The sequence below is a fragment of the Arachis hypogaea genome, chromosome 11 (assembly GCF_003086295.3).
Source record: "Arachis hypogaea cultivar Tifrunner chromosome 11, arahy.Tifrunner.gnm2.J5K5, whole genome shotgun sequence".
In the NCBI taxonomy this organism is placed as follows: Eukaryota; Viridiplantae; Streptophyta; class Magnoliopsida; order Fabales; family Fabaceae; genus Arachis; species Arachis hypogaea.
In genome coordinates, this window is record NC_092046.1 from 78,788,625 (window position 1) to 78,815,152 (window position 26,528).

Genomic DNA, 26,528 nt, shown 5'->3' on the forward strand with positions numbered 1-26,528 from the left:
AAGCAGAGCTTATGATCACTGAAAAAGTATCACCTTCTCCCAGAAATGCATATTTCAGGGATGGTGGTAATGGTTTGAGCTCGGGTTTAGGAGGTTTTTCCCCTCCCTGAGGAAATTTCAGAGGCTCTTTTAATTCCACTGAATCCTCTAGATCAGACGGAACATCTTTAAAGATGTCTTCCAGCTCTGATTCGAGACTCTCAGCCATGTTGATCTCCTCCACCAGAGAGTCAATAAGATCAACTTTCATGCAGTCTTTTGGTGTGTCTGGATGTTGCATGGCATTGACAGCATTCAACTTAACCTCATCCTCATTGACTCTCAGGGTGACTTCCCCCTTTTGGACATCAATGAGAGTTCGTCCAGTTGCTAGAAAAGGTCTTCCTAGAATGAGAGTAGCACTCTTGTGCTCCTCCATTTCCAGCACAACAAAGTCAATGGGAAAGGCGAATTGCCCAACCCTGACAATCATGTCCTTAATCACGCCTGATGGGTATTTAATGGAACCATGAGCAAGTTGGAGACATATCCGGGTTGGTTTAACTTCTTCAGTTAAACCAAGCGTTCTGATGGTGGATGCAGGTATTAGGTTGATGCTTGCCCCAAGATCGCATAAAGCTGTCCTGGTGCAATTTCCCTCTAATGTGCATGGTATCAGAAAGCTTCCGGGATCTTTGAGCTTTTTAGGAAAGCTTTTCAGAATGACTGCATTGCATTCTTCAGTGAGGAGAACTCTTTCAGTTTCTCTCCAATCCTTCTTATGACTCAAGATCTCTTTCATGAACTTGGCGTAAGAAGGTATTTGCTCAAGTGCTTCTGCAAACGGAATCTTTATTTCAAGAGTCCTGAGATAATCTGCAAAGCGAGCAAATTGCTTATCCTGCTCCTCTTGGCAGAGTTTTTGAGGATAAGGTATCTTGGCTTTATATTCCTCAACCTTGGTTGCTGGAGGTTTATTTCCTACAGAAGTGGTTGAAGAAGCCTTTTTAGATGGGTTGTCATCAGCACTTGTGTGTGTCTGATGCCTCTCTGGCAATTGAGTGCCAGAGTTAGAAGCTGGAGTGATGTTAGACGCTAACTCCTCATCTATTCCTGGCATCTGAACGCCAGAACTGTGCTTCTTTTGGGCATTCAACGCCAGTTCCTTGCTTGTTTCTAGCGTTGAACGCCAGTCCTGAGCATGGTCTGGGCGTTCAGCGCCAGCCTTCCACCCAATTTCTGGCGTTTTAACGCTAGAATTATTTTTTTCTGGGCTCTTACTGTCCTCAGATAGATTTTGGGTGGTTTGCTCATTTCTTGGCTTCCAGCTGCCTTGAGATGAGGTATTTAATGTTTTCCCACTTCTTAATTGAACTACTTGGCATTCTTCTGTTGTTTGTTTTGACAGCTACTGTTTTGTTTGCTTCAATTGTTCTTCCATATTTATATTAGCCATCCTTGTCTCTTGTAGTCTATCTTTGAATTTGGCTAACTGCTGTGTTAGAAAGTCCAATTGCTGATTGAATTCAGTAGCTTGTTCAGCAGAACTGGATTCAGTAGTTACTGTTTTAGCCTCTTCTTTCATGGTAGATTCGCTGCTTAGGTACAGATGCTGATTTTTGGCAACTGTATCAATGAGCTCTTGAGCTTCTTCAATTGTCTTTCTCATGTGGATAGATCCACCAGCTGAGTAATCTAGAGACATCTGAGCTCTTTCTGCAAGCCCATAATAGAAGATGTCTAACTGAACCCACTCTAAAAATATTTCAGAGGGGCATTTTCTTAGCATCTCTCTGTATCTTTCCCAGGCATCATAAAGAGATTCATTATCTCCTTGTTTAAAGCCTTGGATGTCCAGCCTTAGCTGTGTCATCCGTTTTGGAGGAAAGTATTGATTCAGGAATTTCTCTGTCAGCTGTTTCCATGTCTTTATGCTAGCCTTAGGTTGGTTATTTAACCATCTCTTGGCTTGGTCTTTTACAACAAATGGAAACAGTAATAATCTATAGACATCCTGATCTACTTCCTTATCATGTACTGTGTCAGCAATTTATAAAAATTGTGCCAGAAACTCTGTAGGTTCTTCCTGTGGAAGACCGGAGTACTGGCAGCTTTGCTGCACCATGATAATGAGCTGAGGATTCAACTCAAAGCTACTGACTCCAATGGAGGGTATGCAGATACTACTCCCATATGAAGTAGTAGAGGGGTTAGCATATGACCCCAGAGTCCTTCTGGACTGTTCATTTCCACTTAGATCTATGATGGAGAAAGGGAGATGATGTAAAAATAAAAAAAAATTATTTTTATTTATTTATTTATTTATTTTGAAAATAAAATAAATTAAAATAAAATAAATGAAAATGGGTGAAGATTTTTGAAAAAATGAGGAGAGAGAAAGTGGTTACGAAGTTTTGAAAAGGATATGATGATTTTTTGAAAAAAGGTTTTAAATTTTGAAATAAAAATCTGAATTTTAAAGGTAAATTTCGAAAGTTTGCTTTAAAATAGAGAAAAAATATATTTTTGAATTTAAAGAGGAGAGAGAAAAACAATAAGATAGCACAAGATTTAAAATTTTTAGATCTAATGCTCCTTGTTTTCGAAAATTTTGGAGGAAAAACACCAAGGAACACCAAACTTAAAAATTTTAAGATCAAGACACAAGGAAAACTTAAGAACACTTTGAAGACTCACAAGAACACAAGAACATGAAGAAAGAACACCAAACTTAAAATTTTTAGAAAACCAAAACAAGATTTTCGAAAACCAAAGAAAAATCAACAAGAAAACACCAAACTTAAAGATTGGCACAAGATTTAATGTAAAAATTATTTTTGAAAAAGAGTTTTAAAAAAGAAGGTACCCAATTACCAAGAACACAGACCAACGCTCTAGCCAATTGGGCAGTAAATGTAACACTTGTTTTGAAAAAGTATTTTTAATAACTAAGAAAAAATATTATTATTTTTTTTTGAAAAGAATATAAAAGACTCTGACTCAAAAGACAAAATTTTCCTAATCTAAGCAACAGGATTCACCGTCAGTTATTCAAACTCAAACAATCCCCGGCAACGGCGCCAAAAACTTGGTGCACGAAATTATAATGTCAATGTTCACATTACTCTCTTACAACTTCGCACAACTAACCAGCAAGTACACTGGGTCGTCCAAGTAATACCTTACGTGAGTAAGGGTCGAATCCCACGGAGATTGTTGGTTTGAAGCAAGCTATGGTTATCTTATTATTCTTAGTCAGGATGCCAACAACTGTGTTTTTCAAGTTCAATTGTAAAGAGTGAGAGGGCATAAATATAAATACTTATTGTGCAATAATGGAGAATATGTTGGAGTTTTGGAGATGCTTTGTCTTCTGAAATTTTGCTTTCCTCTGTTTTCTGATTCACGCACGCAAGTCCTCCTATGGCAAGCTGTGTGTTGGTGGATCACCGTTGTCAATGGCTACCATCCATCCTTCCAGTGAAAAGGATCCAGGTGCGCTGTCACCGCACGGCTAATCATCTGCAGGTTCTCAATCGTACCAGAATAGGATTTACTATCCTTTTGCGTCTGTCACTACGCCCAGCACTCGCGAGTTTGAAGCTCGGCACAGTCATTCAATCCCTGAATCCTACTCAGAATACCACAGACAAGGTTTAGACTTTCCAGATTCTCTTGAATGCTGCCATCAATCTAGCCTATACCACGAAAATTCTGATTAAGAGATCCAAGAGATATTCATTCATTCTACGGTGGAACGGAAGTGGTTTTCAGGCACGCGTTCGTGGGAGAATGATGATGATTGTCACGTTCATCACATTCATGTTGAAGTGTGAATGGATATCTTAGATAGGAACACGCATGTTTGAATGGAAAACAGAAATACTTGCATTAATTCATCGAGACACAGCAGAGCTCCTCACCCCCAACAATGGAGTTTAGAAACTCATGCTGTCAAAGAGTACAAAGTTCAGATCTAAAATGTCATGAGATACAAAATAAATCTCTAAAAGTTGTTTAAATACTAAACTAGTAACCTAGGTTTACAGAAAATGAGTAAACTATGATAGATAGTGCAGGAATCCACCTCTGGGGCCCACTTGGTGTGTGCTGGGGCTGAGACTAAAGCTTCTCACGTGCCTGGGCTGTTTTGGGTATTCAACGCCAGGCTGTAACCTGTTTCTGGCGTTGAACTCCAACTTGTAACGTGTTTCTGGCGCTGGACGCCAGACTACAACATGGAACTGGCGTTGAACGCCAGTTTACATCATCTATCCTTGAGCAAAGTATGGACTATTATATATTGCTGGAAAGCCCTGGATGTCTACTTTCCAACGAAATTGGAAGCGCGTCAATTGGACTTCTGTAGCTCCAGAAATTCCATTCCGAGTGCAGAGAGGTCAGGATCCAACAACATCAGCAGTCCTTTTTCAGCCTAAATCAGATTTTTGCTCAGCTCCCTCAATTTCAGCCAGAAAATACCTGAAATTATAGAAAAACACACAAACTCATAGTAAAGTCCAGAAATATGAATTTTTCCTAGAAACTAATGAAAATAAACTAAAAACTAACTAAAACATACTAAAAACTATATGAAATTAACCCCAAAAAGCGTATAAAATATCCGCTCATCAGGTCTCAATCATATAAATGCATGAATACACAAAATGATGGACATAAAGAATCAAACAAATCAAAGATTACAATCATAGAAAGAGAATAATTGCACACAAGAAGAAAAATAAGTGATTATAAGATGTAACCACACCATTAGGCTCAAATCTCACTTGCTTGTGTTCTTAGCTCAAAACATGATCCACAATATATATAATTCAAGAAAGTTCAATGAAAAGTTTTTACTCAAATCAATTGAAGTGCCCTATAGATGGAAATCTTGAAAAATTTCATTATTTTGACTAAGCTTAATTGTGTATATATATGAAAAAATTAAGAAAATGTAAGTAAAAATCCTAAAAGACCTAAAATGAAATGCAAAAGTGTTGGGATTAGAAACTTGTCACCCAAAATTGTCGATTCGGTCAGACGACCTCCCCACACTTAAAAGTTTGCACCGTCCTCGGTGCACTCAATGATGAGCAAGGGGGTACGGCGACTTTCCGAGTTGCTACCTTCAGCTGGTAGATCAACCGGTTGCTGCATGTTCTTTGTCCCACTTCCATGGTTACTTGTGGTGCATTAATCGTGAAAAGCAAAAGTATAACACCATAAGATGAGAAAACACAAAAGCAAGGAAGCATACATTGTTGGAATGAGGTACTAATCACTAGATTTGAGTGAGTGAATTAGTGTGACATTAATGACAAATAAGTGTGTGAATTATAAATTGCACAGTTTAAAACACACATTAGCATAAAAAACGATATCACAAAAGAAGCATGCACGTCACTCATCTTAATGTGCTTGAAATACTTTAAGTAAGCTTGTAAGATAAAACAAGAAATAAAGAAGCATGAGAGCATTAAAGCTAAAAGCATATGGATGTATATGATTATGAAATACAATGCATTAGGATAAATGCACAACATCCATCAAGAAATTGCCTAATCGAGTAAAAGGATTATGATTACATGGTGGCCAAATCATGTAATTCAATAAAATCTACAAGCTCGAAGGCGATTCTCATCACTTGGTATTCTCAAGATGTAGTATGAACAATTCAAAACCAAGTAGCAAAATATAACCTCAACAATAGACTCCAACAATGAATAACCAAAAACAATTATGCTAAGATAGCATTCAATTAGTAATAAGCAGCAATGTATGGTAAACAAAATTCGTAAACCAACACTTATAATGAAAAAGAGAAAAGAAAGAATGGAAACTAAGCTAAAACTAACTAATCAACTAACTAACTAACTAATTAACTAACTAAAATAGATGGTTATCAATGGCGTTTGGAAGTGTTGGATGAGGGATAGAAGAAGGGAAGAAGAAAGGAGAAGGAAAGAAATAGAAGAAGGAGAAGAGAAGAAATGTTTGAAAGAAGGGCATCCGCGTGTACGCGTGCATGGCGCGCGCGCACGGATGGTGGTGCAATGGCCACGACGCGTACGCGTACATGAAGCGTGCACGTCGATGGCTTATTTCGAGAGTGACGCGTACGCGTCATGTACCGGTACGCGCGAGTTGGCTTGCGCGAAAGGCACAGTGCACGGGCAACATTTGCACAACTCTCGGGTCATGTATGGGGGTGGAATTTTTCAATCCACGCGTACGCATGCATGGCGTGTGCGCGTGGGTAGGCGAAAATGATTGATGCACGCGTACGCATGCGGTGTGCGTACGCATGGATGGTGCTCTGTTTTTTCAAAATATTTATATGTTTTTGCACCAATCCAAGCATTCCAAACCTCTAAACAGCTACCAAAACACCATAAAACCTTATTCAACATACCAAACTACCAATTAAACTCAACTAACTAATCAAAACATGAATTTAACTAATTCTATCAATATGTACAAAAGTAAAAAATGAAAAGAATTTACCATGGTGGGGTGTCTCCCACCTAGCACTTTTGTTTATTGTCCTCAAGTTGGACTTATGGGGAGCTCCTCTCAAGGTGGCTTGTGCTTGAATTCATCCTCGAACATCCACCAATGCTTAAGTCTCCAATAAGCTACATTCTTCAATTTTAACATCTTCAAGCTTTGATGGAGTTCTTCACGAACCATGAGCTCCCAAATATGATTTTTGTAATGACCCAATTTTCAGTACGCCTTGGACATACCAGAAACTGAGTGCTACCAATTTGTCACCTAATTATTATCTATTATTTATTATATGAGCCTGATTCATTGTTAAAAGCATAGTTAGTTAGCGAGGTACTTTTTTTTTGAAAATGTTTGAATTAATAAACAGAATTATTTATAATCAATTCACAAATAATAACAGATAAAACAGTTATAAACAACCACACATAAATACATCACAAGTAGTTGACAACATTCGGTGATTCAGCCTTTATTAGAATATAAACTATTAGTTAGAACACCCCTAGATATAGCTAGATAATATCTATATACATATATACATACAACATCCCAGGTCCTGACCTGTTCAAGAGGTCCCTAAGCTGGCACCTAGGCTAGCCTAGACTCTATACTCGTCTAGTCCCTCTAAACTACTAAAGCAAGGGAAAGTACATTCTAGGTTTTCAAAACTCAAGTCAGGTGGAACGTCACCAAAAGGTAGAACATCATCTGCTACTCCTCTGCACGATCAGACTTTTCCACAGGACGTCTCTCTGGTACCTCATGAAGTAGCCACACAACAGGAGTCTCGTACACAGGATTTAAGTTAAAGTTCAAGAACAAACGGGGTGTAGACATTGGCTGGTCTCACAGTATATACATATAAACAGGGAACGATATTCACCCTAGACTCAGAAGACTATCTAGAGCAGAATCCTCTTTGCAGACCCATCATCAACGAGCTACTGTAAGGTACTCTTACTTCCATCTGAAGGGGGAAGGGAGAGAGAAGGGGTAAGAACTGGGGAGTTCTTAGTAGGGCCGGGGTTATTAGTTAAGTTCATTAATTCTGTGTCGCTTAGCAGACATATAGCAGAATACAGAGAAACAGTAAACAGAAGATACAGATAAATAAAGAAACTAAGAAAGCAAAACACAAACAAAAGAATACAAGAAAACAAAACACAGACACAGAGAATAGAATGAAAACAAAGAAAGCATACATTCAAACAACAATCATAACAGAGGAAATGCGCAACCAAGTATGATGCATGTCTGTCCTATGCAGGCCATGAGCTCACGTGTCGGTTTACACCCTGCAGCCCGACATTACCTAGGAACTAGTCCTACATATGGCTTATTTTCTGTAAGTGAACTTCGGCCTACAGAAATAGCACTCCCGTAAGTGAACTTCGACTTATAGGAATAGTCTAAACACAACACAACAACTTTCTGTAGGTGAACTTCGGCCTACAGAAATAACACCTCTGTAAGTAAACTTCGGCTTACAGAAATGGTGCCCCTGTAAGTGAACTTTGGCTTACAGGAATAATATAAACACAACACAACAACTTTCTGTAGGTGAACTTCGGCCTACAGAAATAGCACCTCTGTAAGTGAACTTCGGCTTACAGAAATAGCACCCCTGTAAGTGAACTTCGGCTTACAGGTATCACAACTCTCTGTAGGTGAACTTCGGCCTACAGGAGCAATACCCTGAGATACACAATTGATATTCACTATAGGTGAACTTCGGCCTACAGGAATAACAACTTACTGTAGGTGAACTTGGGCCTACAGGACCTCTAGGGCCAATGGAAAAGCAGCAGATGAATATACAAATATCTATGGAGTTGCCTTAACGCAACAAATGACCTTTCAACAGGCCCTCTGCTTGTTCTTTATTCTCTTTATCATATTACTCTTTTCACTTTGAATTTTTACTCTGCTCTGATTACTCTTTTCTCTATATCTCTTTACTTTTCTCTGGTTACTCTGTTCTCTGTGTTTTCTTTACTCTGCTCTGATTTCTCTGCTTAACGTATGTATTTAAAGCTTATGTAAATTTCGGTATGAATAGTATACCTATCCCAAGTATAGGTTCATTAAGTCTATACTGAAACAGTTTAACTTTTCATATAATACCTAACCCTAGTCGCAACTCAAGGACTAACTATGTTGCCCTAGTTCGTTCACTAATTTCTGTCTGTTTTTCTGTCATTAATACTTTACAGACTTTTACTTCGATTTTTATCTTTTTTTCAACTTTTTTATCTTTTATTTATCTTTGCCTCACTAATATGTTCTTACCACTCCCTAAGTATCTTATGAAGGTAATTATGAGATCCTGCGCTTAAAGCTGTCTTTCTAAAGCTTTTACAGAAAACTGTCTTTTCTGCATTATTTTATTATTTTTATTAAAATATTATTTTTAATTAAATATTACTATTTAATATTTTATTATTATTTATTATTTTATCATTAAATTTTCGAAAATTAACTTACCTTTTACTTTTAACCTTTAAAATTAACTTTTTACCACCCGTAACTTTTAATATTTCTACTTTTACCACCCTACCTTTCATAAATTACCAAATAACCCCTTAAACACCAAAAATTTTACTTCCTTGCCCTTTCTAAGATCTAAAAGGTGTTCTTCAATGTTCTTCATCACACTCAAAGTGTTCTTCGTGTTCTTCGTATATTCTTCATATTCTTTCTCTGTTTTTACCCGTTTTTCAGTCTTTTCAGCAACCGATTTTTACCATAATTCATAATACATTAGCAGCCACTAAAACTCCATCTTTTCTACATGATTTCAACACAAATTGAACCTTAATTTAAGCCTAGTGTTTCGTTTTTCCAGCTGCTCCAAGAACATGAACTTAAAGCTTGAATTTCATCAAATTTCATCAAAATTTCACCAAATTTTCACCAAGAATCAATCATATATGCAACCAATTTTTAGCACAGCCAAATTATACAACATTCACACGACTCAAACACAAATAATCAAGATTAATTTCGTGACACCCTACCTTGATTTGCTGCTCCAAATCCGATTACTCTTTGAAGTGTTCTTAAAGCACTTTTTCCTCCTAAAACACATCAAGAACAACTTTAAAACTCTAAAACATCAACTAAACAAACTTCAGAAGCATCTTAGGAAGGTTATCCTCACCTTAAATGTGCAGGAAATCAAAGATCTTTGGCCCACAAGTCAAGCTAAGCAAGAGATCTAAGGAAGAACATCAAGAAAACACTTGTTTAAGCATGTTTCCTTGAAAACCGAAATTGAAGAGGGAGGGAGACAGCCATCTCACCTTATTTACAGCCTTGATAAGTCACATGGTTATGTAGAGGAAGAAGAGAGGATCATTTTGGTGAAATCGGAGTTTTGATTTGAGTTTTGGTTCAGAAGAAATCAAGCTTTGAAGATTAAGTGTTCATGAAGTTTTCTCTCTTTTCTCTCCTTTCAATTTCGGCCAAAGGGAATAAATGACCAGCCTTGGAGTGTCTTGGGGGTATAAGGTGAGTTGTGATTGGTTGGCTTGAAGGTGGATTAAAATAATATTAAAATATCTCAGGTGTATAACTACTAAAGCTAGATGTATCGGAACACTTGTAAAAACATCTCTAAAAATTATTTTCTGAGCTACTAGCATAAATAAAACTAGTAACATATTTATTATGAGAATAAAACATGTATGATGAGGCCTTAGCATTGCTAAAGTCATCAGAGAGTGCTGGTGCTAAGCTGTACCAGTAAACTGTGAACCCGGTTAAACTGATTTTCTGTTTTTAACTAAAACAGACCAGGTAACCTTATAATATCATTCAAGTATTTTCTAATACTAATATAATGATAATATTATACTATTATCTCTCTCCTCTCATGAATCGAGTCTAGTTCGTCAAACAGAGACTATTTACGAAAATCAAAATCAAAACTGCCAACCGATACGGTTCAAAAACTAGGTTCTTCGTGACTGCGTTATCGAGCTTGCCTCGGAAAAGGTTCTAGCTTAAGAATAACATAATGACAATGAGGATTGAGATACTTGTTGATATAGAAGAGGTGTTCCCTTTACTGATCTTCTGGCAAAATTCGTGCCTTCGGAAAAGATCTCGCATACTCAAAAATCGGGGTTGTTACAATTTTCCTTGTGCGATCCAGGATCCCACATTTTGTTTTGACACCCGTCCTTAAATTGATCATCATTATTCCAACCGGGTGGCATAACCTTATAATTCTCAAAGAAGCTTCCAAAAAACTTCCTAGACCTATGCAATTTGGTTCTCCACCAATCATTACTATACAACTTTGAGCATGCAACCATCATGAACTTAGAGTGATGTTTCCAACCACTACACAAGTCTCTTCTACTTTTAACTCCACAAAGAGCTCTAAGTTGACCATCATTTTCAATCAAATCATATTCAAGTGAGAAAGTAAAGCTTAGGGATAAGAATTTTACCCACTTGAACGTTGTGTGGGATGGTGACTTAGGGAGGGGTGGTCCTAATGATCTTACAAGCTCCACTCCCATGTGCTCTTCCTTAACTATCTCCACCTCTTCGCAAGCTTCTTCAATTTCAACATTTTCCCCCTTTATCACTTGACTTGGTGTTGTCTTCAAGAACTTCGATTTCTTGCTCAATGGGAGGTGATTCAATTTTGGATAGGAATTCATTGATGAATGAATTCATCTCTTGATAAACCTCTTCATATTCTTCAATTTTGATATACACCATTTCAACCTTTTTCCCTTGGCAGCTCTCTTCCGATTCACTCTCTTCTTCATTGCTCACCAAGGGTATGGAGGGTTGTGCACATTCTTTTATAATTTCAACTTCATGTCCAATGGGAAAGGATTCAATTGTAGATAAAAATTTACCCATGATTGAATCCATCTCTTGATAAACCTCTTCCAAGTCTCCAATGATGATATGCCTTGGTGGTTGCGCGCCCTCCTCAACATCAATATCAAGCTTCTTGGAAGAGTGCTCCATGATGCTACATTCCCATGGACCTTCAACATCTCCTAAATCTTCAACCACTTCTTCCTTTTCTTCAATAACCATAGACTCCTCCAATTGCTCTAATACAAAATAACATCCCTCATTTTCCACCGGAGTTTCTAATCTCTCCTTCATGCTATGCTCTTCAATTGATTCTTCACATATGGCTATGGAAGCACCTTGAGTTTTCAAGCATTGGTAGGCTAAAGTATGCCCTACCTTGGTCAAGTTAGTCACAAACTCTAGGGTGTTTGGTGCACGAAATTGTGATGTCCAGGCTCAAACTATTCCTGGCACGTGAGCAACTTGGTACGCGTAATCGTGATTACACATTCATAATTTGTCACAACTTCGATACAACTAACCAGCAAGTGCACTGGGTCGTCCAAGTAATACCTTACGTGAGTAAGGGTCGAATCCCACGGAGATTGTTGGTATGAAGCAAGCTATGGTCACCTTGCAAATCTCAGTCAGGCGGATATAAAGTGATAATGGTGTTTTTGAATATTATATAATAAAATAGGGATAGAGATACTTATGTAATTCATTGGTAGGAATTTCAGATAAGCGAATGGAGATGCTTTTCGTTCCTCTGAACCTCTGCTTTCCTGCTATCTTCATCCAATCAGTCTTACTCCTTTCCATGGCTGGCTTTATGTGATACATCACCACTGTCAATGGCTACTTTCGGTCATCTCTCGGGAAAATGATCCAATGCTCTGTCACAGCACGGCTAATCGTCTGGAGGCATCACCCTTGCCAATGGCTTCATCTTATCCTCTCAGTGAATAATATGCTCACGCACCCTGTCACGGCACGGCTATTCATCTGTCGGTTCTTGATCATGCTGGAATAGGATTTACTATCCTTTTGCGTCTGTCACTAACGCCCTGCAATCGCGAGTTAGGAGCTCGTCACAGTCATTCAATCATTGAATCCTACTCGGAATACCACAGACAAGGTTTAGACCTTCCGGATTCTCTTGAATGCCGCCATCATTCTAGCTTACGCCATGAAGATTCTGGTTAGGAGATCTAAGAGATACTCATTCTAGCTTAATTCATGTAGAACAGAAGTGTTTGTCAGGCACGCGTTCATAGGGGAGATGGTGATGAGCGTCACACATAATCATCACCTTCATCACGTTCTTGGGTGCGAATGGATATCTTAGAAGCAAAATAAGATGAATTGAATAGAAAACAGAAGTACTTTGCATTAATCTTTGAGGAACAGCAGAGCTCCACACCTTAATCTATGGAGTGTAGAAACTCTACCGTATGAAAATACATAAGTGAATGTCCAGGCATGGCCGAGATGGCCAGCCCCTTATTGTGATCTAAGATAGCATACAACTGATCAAAGATCAAAAGCTGATCAAAGATACCTAATACAATAGTAAAAGGTCCTATTTATAATAAACTAGCTACTAGGGTTTACATGAGTAAGTAATTGATGCATAAATCCACTTCCTGGGCCCACTTGGTGTGTGTTTGGGCTGAGCCTGAGTGTTTCACGTGTAGAGGTCTTTCTTGGAGTTGAACGCTAGCTTTTGTGCCAGTTTGGGCGTTCAACTCTGGTTTTGGCTCCTTTTCTAGCGCTGGACGCCAGGTTTGGGTAGAAGTCTGGCGTTGAACACCAGTTTACGTCGTCTATTCTTGGCCAAAGTATGGACTATTATATATTGCGGGAAAGCCCTGGATGTCTATTTTCCAACGCAATTGGAAGCGCGCCATTTCGAGTTTTGTAGCTCCAGAAAATCCACTTTGAGTGCAGGGAGGTCAGAATCCAACAGCATCAGCAGTCCTTCTTCAACCTCTGAATCTAATTTTTGCTCAAGTCCCTCAATTTCAGCCAGAAAATACCTGAAATCACAGAAAAACACACAAACTCATAGTAAAGTCCAGAAATGTGAATTTAACATAAAAACTAATGAAAACATCCCTAAAAGTAACTAGATCCTACTAAAAACATACTAAAAACAATGTCAAAAAGCGTATAAATTATCCGCTCATCACAACACCAAACTTAAATTGTTGCTTGTCCCCAAGCAACTGAAAATAAAATAGGATAAAAAGAAGAGAATATACTATAAATTCCAAACTATCAATGAAACATAGCTGCAATCATATGAGCGGGACTTATAGCTTTTTGCCTCTTGAATAGTTTTGGCATCTCACTTTATCCATTGAGGTTCAGAATGATTGGCATCTATAGGAACTTCAGATTTCGAATAGTGTTATTGACTCTCCTAGTTCAGTATGATGATTCTTGAACACAGCTTCTTTATGAGTCTTGGCCGTGGCCTTAAGCACTTTGTTTTCCAGTATTACCACCAGATACATAAATGCCACAGACACATAATTGGGTGAACCTTTTCAGATTGTGACTCAGCTTTGCTAAAGTCCCCAATTAGAGGTGTCCAGGGTTCTTAAGCACACTCTTTTTTTACTTTGAACCTTGACTTTAACCGCTCAGTCCCAAGTTTTCACTTGACACCTACACGCCACAAGCACATGATTAGGGACAGCTTGGTTTAGCCGCTTAGACCAGGATTTTATTCCTTTAGGCCCTCCTATCCACTGATGCTCAAAGCCTTGGGATCCTTTTTATTTGCCCTTGCCTTTTGGTTTTAAGGGTTATTGGCTTTTTCTGCTTGCTTTTTCTTTTTCTTTCTATTTTTTTTTCGCCTATATTTTTTTTTCTGCAAGCTTTGTTCTTTGCTGCTTTTTCTTGCTTCAAGAATCATTTTTATGATTTTTCAGATAAATAACATGTCTCCTAGTCATCATTATTTCAAGAGCCAACATATTTAACATTCTTAAACAACAACTTCAAAAGACATATGCACTGTTTAATCATACATTCAGAAAACAAGAAGCATTGTCACCACATCAATATAATTAAGCTAAGTTCAAGGATAAATTTGAAACTCATGTACTTCTTGTTCTTTTGAATTAAAACATTTTTCATTTAAGAGAGGTGATGGATTCATAGGACATTCATAACTTTAAGACAAAGTTACTAACTACTAATGATCATGTAATGAAGACACAAACACAGATAAGCACATAACATAGAAAACGAAAACAGAAGAAATAAGAACAAGGAATGAATCCACCTTAGTGATGGTGGCATTTCCTTCTTGAGGAACTAATGATGTCCTTGAGCTCTTCTATGTCTCTTCCTTGTCTTTATTGCTCCTCCTTCATTGCTTTTAGATCTTCTCTGATTTCATGAAGGATGATGGAGTGCTCTTGATGTTCCACCCTTAGTTGCTTCCAATAATTGTGTGGAAGAAAATGTATCCCCTGAGGTATCTCAGGGATCTCTTGATTTGCAGTCAAATGTTCTACCACTGAGCTATAGACCCTTGATGGAAGCTTTTGTCTTCCCTTTCCTCTTTCTAGAGGTTTCTCTGGCCTTAGGTGCCATCAATGGTTATGGAAAAAACAAAAAAGCTATGCTTTTTCCACACCAAACTTAGAATGTTGCTCGCCCTCGAGCAAAAGAAGAAAGAATAGAAGAATAAGAAGAAGATATGGAGGATGGGAGTGTGTATTCAGCCATATGGGTGGGATTGGGTGGGAGAGAGATGTTGAATTTTGAAGGTAGTGGGTGTATGGATGTGAGTGGTAAATGGAAAACAGAAGGGATGATCATGAATAGAAAGAGAGATGATGAGGTAGGTGGGGATCCTGTGGGGTCTACAGATCCTGAGATGATCCTGTGGGGTCCACAGATCCTTAGGTGTCAAGGCATTTACATCCCTGAACCACTTTAGGCATGTAAAATGCCCTTGCACACAACTCTAGGCGTTCAGCGCCAGGTTGGTGCCCATTTTGGGCGTTCAATGCCCCTTTGCTGCCATTTCTGGCGTTGAACGCCAGAACCATGCTTTTTCTGGGCGTTCAGCGCCAGGATGCTGCCCATTCTGGGCGTTCAGCACCAGAACCATGCTCTGTTCTGGCGTTTGAACGCCAGACAGATGCTCCTCCAGGGTGTGATTTTTCTTCTGCTGTTTTTGATTCCGTTTTTGAAATTTTTTGTTTGTTTTGTGACTCCACATGATCATAAACCTATAAAGACATATAACTAAGAAAAATATAGTTAGATAAATAAACATTGGGTTGCCTCCCAACAAGCGCTTCTTTAATGTCAATAGCTTGACAGTGGGCTCTCATGGAGCCTCACAGATGTGCAGAGCTTTGTTGAGACTCTCCAACACCAAACTTAGAGTTTGGATATGGGAGTTCAACACCAAACTTAGAGTTTGGTTGTGGCCTCCCAACACCAAACTTAGAGTTTGACTGTGGGGGCTCTGGTTGACTTTGCTTTGAGAGAAGCTTTTTCTGCTTCCTCTCCATGGTTGCAGAGGGAGAATCTTGAGTTTTAAACACAAGGGAGTCCTTATTCCATTGAAGGACTATTTCACCTCTGTCAACATCAATCACAGCTCTTGCTGTGGCCAGGAAAGGTCTTCCTAGGATGATGGATTCATCCTCTTCCTTTCCAGTATCCAGGACTATGAAATCAGCAGGGATGTAAAGGCCTTCAACCTTTACTAATACGTCCTCTACTTGTTCATAAGCCTGTTTTCTAGAGTTGTCTGCCATCTCTAATGAGATTTTAGCAGCTTGCACCCCATAGATTCCCAGTTTCTCTATTACAGAGAGGGGCATGAGGTTTATTCCTGAACCAAGGTCACACAGAGCCTTAAAGATCATGGTGCCTATGGTACAGGGTATTATGAACTTTCCAGGATCCTGTCTCTTCTGAGGCAATGTCAGTTGATCCAGATCACTTAGTTCATTGATGAACAAGGGAGGTTCAACTTCCCAAGTATCAATGCCAAATAATTTGGCATTCAGCTTCATGATTGCACCAAGAAACTTGGCAGTTTGCTCTTCAGTAACATCATCATTCTCTTCAGAAGAGGAATACTCATCAGAGCTCATGAAGGGCATAAGGAGGTTCAATGGAATCTCTATGGTCTCTAGATGAGTCTCAGATTCCTTTGGTTCCTCAGAGGGAAGCTCCTTATTGGTCACTGGACGTCCCAGGAGGTCTTCCTCCTTGGGATTCACGTCCTCCTCTCCCTCATTGGGTTCGGCCATTTTGCTTATGTCAATGGCCTTGCACTCTCCTTTTGGATTCTCTTCTGTATTGCTTGGGAGAGTACTGGGAGGGATTTCAGTGATCCTTTTACTCAGCTGGCCCACTTGTGCTTCCAAATTCCTAATGGAAGACCTTGTTTCATTCATGAAACTCACAGTGGCCTTAGATAGATCAGAGACTAGATTTGCTAAATTAGAAGCATTTTGTTCAGAGTTCTCTGTCTGTTGCTGAGTGGATGATGGAAAAGGTTTATTATTGTTAAACCTGTTTCTTCCACCATTATTAAAGCCTTGTTGAGGCTTTTGATCCTTCCATGAGAAATTTGGATGATTTCTCCATGATGAGTTATAGGTGTTTCCATAGGGTTCACCTAAGTAATTCACCTCTGCTATTGCAGGGTTCTCAGGATCATAAGCTTCTTCTTCAGAAGATGCCTCTTGAGTACTGTTGGATGCAGCTTGCATTCCATGCAGACTCTGAGAGATCATATTGACTTGCTGAGTCAATATTTTATTCTGAGCCAATATGGCATTCAGAGTATCAACTTCAAGAACTCCCTTCTTCATAGGCGTCCCATTATTCACAGGATTCCTTTCAGAAGTGTACATGAACTGGTTATTAGCAACCATGTCAATGAGTTCTTGAGCTTCTGCAGGCGTTTTCTTTAGGTGAATGGATCCACCTGCAGAAGTGTCCAGTGACATCTTTGATAGCTCAGATAAACTATCATAGAATATATCCAGGATGGTCCATTCTGAAAGCATGTCAGAAGGACACTTTTTGGTCAACTGTTTGTATCTTTCCCAAGCTTCATAGAGGGATTCACCTTCTTTCTGTCTGAAGGTTTGAACATCAGCTCTAAGCTTGCTCAGCTTTTGAGGAGGAAAGTACTTGGCTAAGAAAGCCGTGACCAGCTTATCCCAAGAGTTCAGGCTATCTTTAGGTTGAGAGTCCAACCATATTCTAGCTCTGTCTCTTACAGCAAAAGGGAAAAGCATGAGCCTGTAGACTTCAGGATCTACCCCATTAGTCTTAACAGTATCACATATCTGCAAGAATTCAGTTATGAACTGAAAAGGATCTTCAGATGGAAGTCTATGAAACTTGCAGTTCTGCTGCATCAAAGAAACTAATTGAGGTTTCAGCTCAAAGTTGTTTGCTCCAATGGCAGGAATGGACATGCTTCTTCCATGTAAATTGGAATTAGGTGCAGTAAAGTCACCAAGCATCTTCCTTACATTATTATTATTTTTGGCTGCCATCTCCTTCTCCTGTTTGAAAATTTCTAAAAGGTTATCTCTGGATTGTTGTATTTTAGCTTCTCTTAATTTTTTCTTTAGAGTCCTTTCAGGTTCTGGATCTGCTTCCACAATAATGTTCTTATCCTTGCTCCTGCTCATATGACAAAGAAGAAGGCACAGAAAAGTAATAATAATAATGGAGATCCTTTATACCACAGTATAGGGATCCCTGTGTGAGTGGAAGAAGAAGGGGAGACAAAGAATGTAATATAATGGAAGAAACACAACTGTGAGGATGGAAGAGATGTGAGATGAGATGTTAGGATATGAATGAATAAATAGAATAAGATGGGAGAGAGAGAATTTTCGAAAAAATATTTTTGAAAAAGAGTTAGTGATTTTTGAAAATAGTTTTTGAAAAAATGTTAGTAACTTTCGAAAATTAAGATTTAAAAATTAAATTAATTAATAAATTAAAAAGAAATTTTGAAAAAGGGGAAGATATTTTCGAAAAATGAGAGAAAGAGAGTTAGTTAGGTGGTTTTGAAAAAGTTAAGAAACAAACAAAAAGTTAGTTAGTTAGTTGAAACAAATTTTGAAAAGATAAGAAGTTAGGAAGGTAGAAAAGATATTTTGAAATCAATTTTGAAAAAGATAAGATAAGAAGATATTTTTGAAAAGATATGATCGAAATTAGTTTTTGAAAAAGATTTGATTTTTAAAATCACAATTAATGACTTGATTCACAAGAAATCACAAGATATGATTCTAGAACTTAAAGTTTGAATCTTTCTTAACAAGCAAGTAACAAACTTCAAATTTTTGAATCAAAACATTAATTGTTATTGTTATTTTCGAAAATTTGGTATAAAAATAAGAAAAAGATTTTTGAAAAATATTTTTGGAATTTTCGAAAATAACTAAGAATTTTGAAAAAGATTTGATTTTTGAAAAAGATTTTTAAAAAAAGATAAGATTTTCAAATTGAAAATTTGATTTGACTCATAAGAAACAACTTGATTTTAAAAATTTTTGAAAAAGTCAATCCAAATTTTCAAATTTGATGAGAGAAAAAGGGAAAGATATTTTTTTTTGATTTTTTGAATTTTTATGATGCAAGAGAAAAACACTAAAAATGATGCAATGCATGAAATTTTTAGATCAAAACAATGAATGCATGCAAGAATGCTATGAATGTCAAGATGAACACCAAGAACACTATGAAGATCACGATGAACATCAAGAACACATTTTTGAAAAGTTTTTAATGCAAAGAAAACATGCAAGACACCAAACTTAGAATTCTTTAATGCTTAGACAATAAGAATTCAAGAATGCATATGAAAAACAAGAAAAGACACAAAACATGTGAATGCAAAGATCAAACAAGAAGACTTACCAAGAACAACTTGAAGACCATGAAGAACACTATGAATGCATGATATTTTCGAAAAAATGCAAGATGCATATGCAATTGACACCAAACTTATAACATGACTCAAGACTCAAACAAGAAATACAAAAATATTTTTTGATTTTTTTGATTTTCTAATTTTTTTGGATTTTTTTCGAAAATTATATGAAAAATAAAAAATAAGGATTCCAACATTTTTAACATGAATTCCAGGAATCTTGCATTCTTAGTCTAAAGCTTCAGTCCAGGAATTAGACATGGCTCACTAGCCAGCCAAGCTTTCAATGAAAGCTCCGGTCCAAAACACTAGACATGGCCAATGGCCAGCCAAGCTTCAGCATGTAACACCAGAGTATATTGCTCTTGATAACAAATTGCTGCTCATTACTTATCAAATATGTAACTTGCCTCTGATGGTTTGGAAGCCTCAGTCCAAGAGAATTTAGACATGGCTTTACAGCCAGCCAGGCTTCACATGCTTCATGAAACACTAGAATTCATTCTTAAAAATTTTGAATAAAATTTTTGAAAACATTTTTATTATTATTATTTTATTTTTTTTCGAAAACAGATGAGAAAATTTTTGAAAAATTTTTTAAAATAATTTTTTTTTAAAAAGAAAACAAAAAGAAAATTACCTAATCTGAGCAACAAGATGAACCGTCAGTTGTCCAAACTCGAACAATCCCCGGCAACGGCGCCAAAAACTTGGTGCACGAAATTGTGATGTCCAGGCTCAAACTATTCCTGGCACGTGAGCAACTTGGTACGCGTAATCGTGATTACACATTCATAATTTGTCACAACTTCGATACAACTAACCAGCAAGTGCACTGGGTCGTCCAAGTAATACCTTACGTGAGTAAGGGTCGAATCCCACGGAGATTGTTGGTATGAAGCAAGCTATGGTCACCTTGCAAATCTCAGTCAGGCGGATATAAAGTGATAATGGTGTTTTCGAATATTATATAATAAAATAGGGATAGAGATACTTATGTAATTCATTGGTAGGAATTTCAGATAAGCGAATGGAGATGCTTTTCGTTCCTCTGAACCTCTGCTTTCCTGCTATCTTCATCCAATCAGTCTTACTCCTTTCCATGGCTGGCTTTATGTGATACATCACCACTGTCAATGGCTACTTTCGGTCATCTCTCGGGAAAATGATCCAATGCCCTATCACGGCATGGCTAATCGTCTGGAGGCATTGATGAGTATTTTGGAGGAAAAACGAATTTCTCCCAAAACACACAAAACTAACCGGCAAGTGCACCGGGTCGCATCAAGTAATAAAAACTCACGGGAGTGAGGTCGATCCCACAGGGATTGATGGATCAAGCAATTTTAGTGGGTGATTGGTTTAGTCAAGCTGACATTTAGTGAATTGTGTGAAGTTGAGCAACAGAATGTAAAAATTGCAGAGAAATTAAAGTTGCAGAAAATAAATGTGCAGAAACTTAAAGTGCAAGAAAAGTAAATTGCAGAAACTTAAATTGCAAGAAATGTAAATTGCATTAAATGTAAAGGGGAGAGGGTGCTGGAAATTAAAGAGAGCAATAGATCAAAGCTTAGAGGAAATTTAACTTGCAGGAAAGAAAAGTGTAGTAGAGACTTGTAGAAACTGAGATTTCAGAAAACTAAATTCAAAATTAGAAAATGACAATTGCAGAAAATTAAAAGTGTATCAAAGGGGACTTTCTATTCTACTCTACTCCTAATGCTCTAGCAGAGCCAGCCTCCTCACAAATATGAAAATGATGCCTTATATAGGCTTTACAAAATGGAAATGAAAATGAAATTAAAAACAAATTATAATTAAATGAAATTCCTATTTTATCTATTTCTTGTGCCTTTCAGTGATGATCATGGGCCTTTGCTCTTGGTGGAATTGGGTTGAAAGAGGCCTTGGTTGATTGCTCTTGGAGTTTGAAGAGGAACTGAAAAAGTTAGGGGTCTAACTTTTGGACTAACTTTTCATATCAGCCCACAAAATTTGCTGCTATCCATGTTGGGGCAAAAGTTAGGGGTCTAACTTTTGCTCCAACGTTGGCCTCCCTTATGCACATTTATGGCGCCAACTTTGTCCTCTTGTCATGTTGCCAATTTTATGCCCAATATAGACTATCATATATGGTTGGAAAGCTCTGAATGTCAGCTTTCTAACCCACTTGGAATCACTTCAATTGGACATCTACAACTCAAGTTATGATCATTTGAAGAGGGCATGGTCGCTGGCTTTGGTGTGCAGTGTTTGAGGTAACGTTTGCCTCAAACGTTGGTGAAAACGCCAGTTCTGGAGGCTCAAACGTATTGTCCACCCCATACTATTATACATTGTTGGAAAGCCCTGAATGTCTACTTTCCAATGCCTTTGGAAGCACATCAATTGGAGCTCTACAGCTCGAGTTATACTCCGTTGAAGGTGAAGAGGTCAAGTGGCCTCACTGCAGGTTGCCACCATGTTCATTTATGCACATTGCGGGGCAGTTTTCTCCCTCAATTTTAGTGTCCACCATACAGTGCCATATATGCTTGGAAAGCTCTTGATTCCTACTTTCTAATGCTTTTTGAATCACCTCATTTGGAGCTCTGTAGCTCAAGTTATTCTTGTTGGAAGTATACCCCTTCAAGCTGTTGTGGTGTGTGGCGCCAACGTTAGCCACCAAGTTAGGGGGCTAACGTTGGTGCAAACTTTTGCTCCTCCCCTTGTGATTTTCATGTTCCAATGTTAGCCACCAAGTTAGGGGGCTAACATTGGCACAAACTTTTGGTGCCCAGGGAGGTTCTCTTCATGCCAACGTTAGCCTCAAAGTTAGGGGGCTAACGTTGGCGCAAACTTTTGGTGCCCAGGGGTGAATTTCATGTGCCAACGTTAGCCTCCAAGTTAGGGGTCTAACGTTGGGGCTAACTTTTCACCCAAAAGTTTGTGCAAAAGTTTGATGCTAACTCTAGGTCCAGCTTTTTGCTTCCTGGTTCATTTTCATTTATTCCATTGTCTTCTCTTTACTCCTAGCTATTCCTTCTTGCTTCAACCTTTCTCCAAGCTTTCTTCACCTATCATTGATCAACCAAACACATCAAAGCTATGCTCAAAATCATGAGATATTCATTCTTTCATAATATGTGACAATTTTAGCATAAAACCTCATGAAATAGCATGAATTCATACATGGTTGATTAAATCAAAGGAAGCATGAAAATCTACCCACTTGGCTTGCTTATGGCTCAAGAAAGTGCATAAAACCTATTGAAAACAAAGGAAAAAGCATAGAAAAAATATGACATGGTAACATGTCATCACAACACCAAACTTAAACCTTGCTTGTCCCCAAGCAAGAAAAGAATCATGCAATAAAAATTGACAATCCAAGGCAAGAAGAATAGCAACTCAATGTTCATGGTAAGCTAGTTTTCTAAGCATGCTACAATCACAAAAGAAATGTAAATGATTGATGCTTCCATCTAGCTCAATTTATGAAATCTTTCTCTTATATTTCTTCCTTGAAACAAACTTTTGATTTTCTTATTTAGCTTCTCCTTTTTGAGTGCTTTGCCCCATGAGTTGATAACAAAGCTACGACTTCTAAATGCTTTGTTTTCAAGTATTACCACTTGATACATAAGCACCACAAGCATTTGATTAGAGGACTTCATTAAGCTCATTTTTCTTGACTCTCTAATCATTGATGCTCAGAGCCTTGAGCTTTGAGGGAGTGCTTTTGCACTTTGAGCCTAGCCTTGACTTCTAAGTGTTTTGTTTTCAAGCATTTGGCTTGATACATAAACACCACAAGCACTTAACAAATAAATTGCCATTGGTACTCAGAGCCTTCAGCTTTCTCATTCTTTCCCTTTTTCTTTTCTTGCTCTATTTTGCTTTTTCTTTCAAGGTTTTCATGATTTTCAAAAGATTTCACAAAATGTCCTAGATGAAAACTTCAATTAAATAAAATCCAATGCAATTAAGCAACAATCAAACATACTAGCTTACCAATACTTTTATGCACATGCTAAAATCTTCTTTAATGCCTTGTTTGTTTATGATCATGATACTTTGTTGCTTTTGAATTCACAAAACTCAAGTTGGTAATCATAATGACATAGCACCATGTTGCAATTTAGAAATCAAACTATGCCTTTTCATACACACATGCATGCAGAGAAGGTACAGACAATCATGCAGTTTATAGTGCTTGAAACAAATGAGAGGAAAAGGAACTTTACAACCTTGCAGTTCATCTTCATTATTGTTGTCCTTTTTCCTCTATTCTTCCTCCTTCCCTTGCCAAACTCAAAATACTTGCTCATCCTCAAGCAATAATTAGAACAATGGCTATGGGGCTAAGATGTATCATGAATGTCTTACATAATGAAATGTTAGTAGCACATGTGTTTTAAGCAAGCAAAATTAAAGATAATAATCAAGGCACAAGAGACAGAGACATTGTGATTGCAAGCTTAAGAAGGTGAGCATAATACTTTGCATAAAGAATAAGTGGCACACCAAACTTAGTGTGACACTTTCACTTGGAATCAGTGGAAGTATCCAGTAAAGATTTGAAGCAAACTGTGTTGCATAGCAACACCAAACTTAGAATGCAATCCTATGTCAATTTATTTGAACTAAAACTAAACAAAAGAAACTGTTATATGTTAAGTACAATCACCAAATGAAGAATCTGTTATGAATAAGGATGTCTTGGTGATGTATTAACAAAAACAGTTAATGGAGGAAAGCATTAAAAACAAGTAAATAAATGAAACAAAGAGAAAACAAAAATTATCCAACTAAGAAGAAAAATAACACTGTAAAAGGCAATATGATTATGCAGACAAGTGATGTTGCTGGATTGATTTGCATAGAAAAATAGGTGGCACACCAAACTTAGAATCTTGGTGTGTCACTTTCATGTAAAATTGATGCAATCATCCATGAAGATGGAAAACAGTTTGTTGCAGGGCAACACCAAACTTAGAATGTAACCATATGCCAATTTATTGAAATTTAAACAAAGCAAGGAAAAGAAATGTACCTCCTGTCTACCTGTTCTTTACTTTCTTCCTCTTCTTCCAATTTGTTAAGAGAAATGACTTCAAAGGAGGAGAAGATTCAGCTATTACCCCCTGTCTTGGTCTCTCCTCAGCAAGCTTTCTTTTGTACATGGCTTGATTGATCTTGTTTACTGGATTAGGGATAGGATTGGTGCTTTTGTTAGTTGCCTTCACTTCTTTGAATCCAAGTCTTGGTTGCTGTGTGATTATTGGAGTTTTGCATTCATCCAGAGCCTTTTGAATCGGTGGTTCCATGAACTCTTCCTCACTTGAGTGTAAATTTTCTGGAATGACTTCCTCACTTTCTTGCTCCTCCACTTCCTATTTTACACCCAACATTTGTTTCAATCGCTCTATCATGGGGGAGGTTTGTCGATCTTCCCAACATTTCTTCATCTCCTCGTCATACCTTTCAATCATGGATTCAGATGTTGAGGCATTTTGGTCCAGGGAGGTTTGTGAGAGTTGTGAGTTTTCATGTTCTCTTGTCATCTTAAGTGAAGTTTCAGGTTCAACCACCTCATTCTTCATTGAAAGTTCACTTGATGCAGTGGCCTCCTTATCTTGCTCTTCCACTTTATCCTTTACATCTATCAATTGGTCTTCATTTTCCTTGCTTAGTAGTTCTAAGCGTTTATCTGTGTCCTCCAATTGCTTATCTGCCTCCTGAGAAAGGATTTCTAGTTCCCTCCGGGATTGTTGATATTCCTCCGCCATTCTGTTGAACCTAGACTTAAATTCTGACAACCATGAGTGGTTCATGGAAGTTTGTGTGGGTGGTGAGTCTTGAAAGGGGCTTTCAGTTGAAGTATGGTCAAGTGATGATATCTCTGGATGAATATCATATGGAGCACTAGAATTCCCTTCCCAGCCACCATTAGAATCATGACTTGCATTATTTTGTGGTGGAGAGAAATATCCCATATGATTTTCTTTCTCATCTTGTGGTTCTGAAGCATAGCTCCATGAATTGGAGTGCCCAGAATTTGAGGTTTCTTGGTGATATCCCCAGCCATCATTAGAGATTGGTGATGGTGGTTGATATCCCATAGAATTTGTTTGATCATAAGATAAGTTGAACTCCATTTGAGTTTTGTAAAACACACAACCAAGGAAAATTGAAATTACTCATATCAGAGATGAGAATTTCTTAGTGAGGCAAAAACTCAAACACCTTGGTTTCACTTTGAAACAGAAAACAAAAATAAAGAAAATGCTTGATCTAGACTTCTCACCCACATAATCATTGTCGATCTAATCAATCCCCGGCAACGGCGCCAAAAACTTGATGAGTATTTTGGAGGAAAAACGAATTTCTCCCAAAACACACAAAACTAACCGGCAAGTGCACCAGGTCGCATCAAGTAATAAAAACTCACGGGAGTGAGGTCGATCCCACAGGGATTGATGGATCAAGCAATTTTAGTGGGTGATTGGTTTAGTCAAGCTGACATTTAGTGAATTGTGTGAAGTTGAGCAACAGAATGTAAAAATTGCAGAGAAATTAAAGTTGCAGAAAATAAATGTGCAGAAACTTAAAGTGCAAGAAAAGTAAATTGCAGAAACTTAAATTGCAAGAAATGTAAATTGCATTAAATGTAAAGGGGAGAGGGTGCTGGAAATTAAAGAGAGCAATAGATCAAAGCTTAGAGGAAATTTAACTTGCAGGAAAGAAAAGTGTAGCAGAGACTTGTAGAAACTGAGATTTTAGAAAACTGAATTCAAAATTAGAAAATGACAATTGCAGAAAATTAAAAGTGTATCAAAGGGGACTTTCTATTCTACTCTACTCCTAATGCTCTAGCAGAGCCAGCCTCCTCACAAATATGAAAATGATGTCTTATATAGGCTTTACAAAATGGAAATAAAAATGAAATTAAAAACAAATTACAATTAAATGAAATTCCTATTTTATCTATTTCTTGTGCCTTTCAGTGATGATCATGGGCCTTTGCTCTTGGTGGAATTGGGTTGAAAGAGGCCTTGGTTGATTGCTCTTGGAGTTTGAAGAGGAACCGAATTGAACCGGGTTGAGTTTGCAAAAGTCGGTGCAAAAGTTAGAGCAAAAGTTAGGGGTCTAACTTTTGGTCTAACTTTTCATATCAGCCCACAAAATTTGCTGCTATCCACGTTGGGGCAAAAGTTAGGGGTCTAACTTTTGCTCCAACGTTGGCCTCCCTTATGCACATTTATGGTGCCAACTTTGTCCTCTT

At 37.8% G+C, this 26,528-nt stretch overlaps 1 non-coding gene across 1 annotated transcript; it reads left to right on the forward strand.

Annotated features, from left to right (window-relative positions):
* The first annotated feature begins 17,366 nt into the window (after positions 1-17,366).
* On the forward strand, positions 17,367-17,474 carry LOC112724614 (small nucleolar RNA R71). The gene has a single exon (XR_003163769.1). It is a non-coding gene; the product is annotated as a small nucleolar RNA R71 (small nucleolar RNA).
* The last annotated feature ends 9,054 nt before the right edge of the window (positions 17,475-26,528 follow it).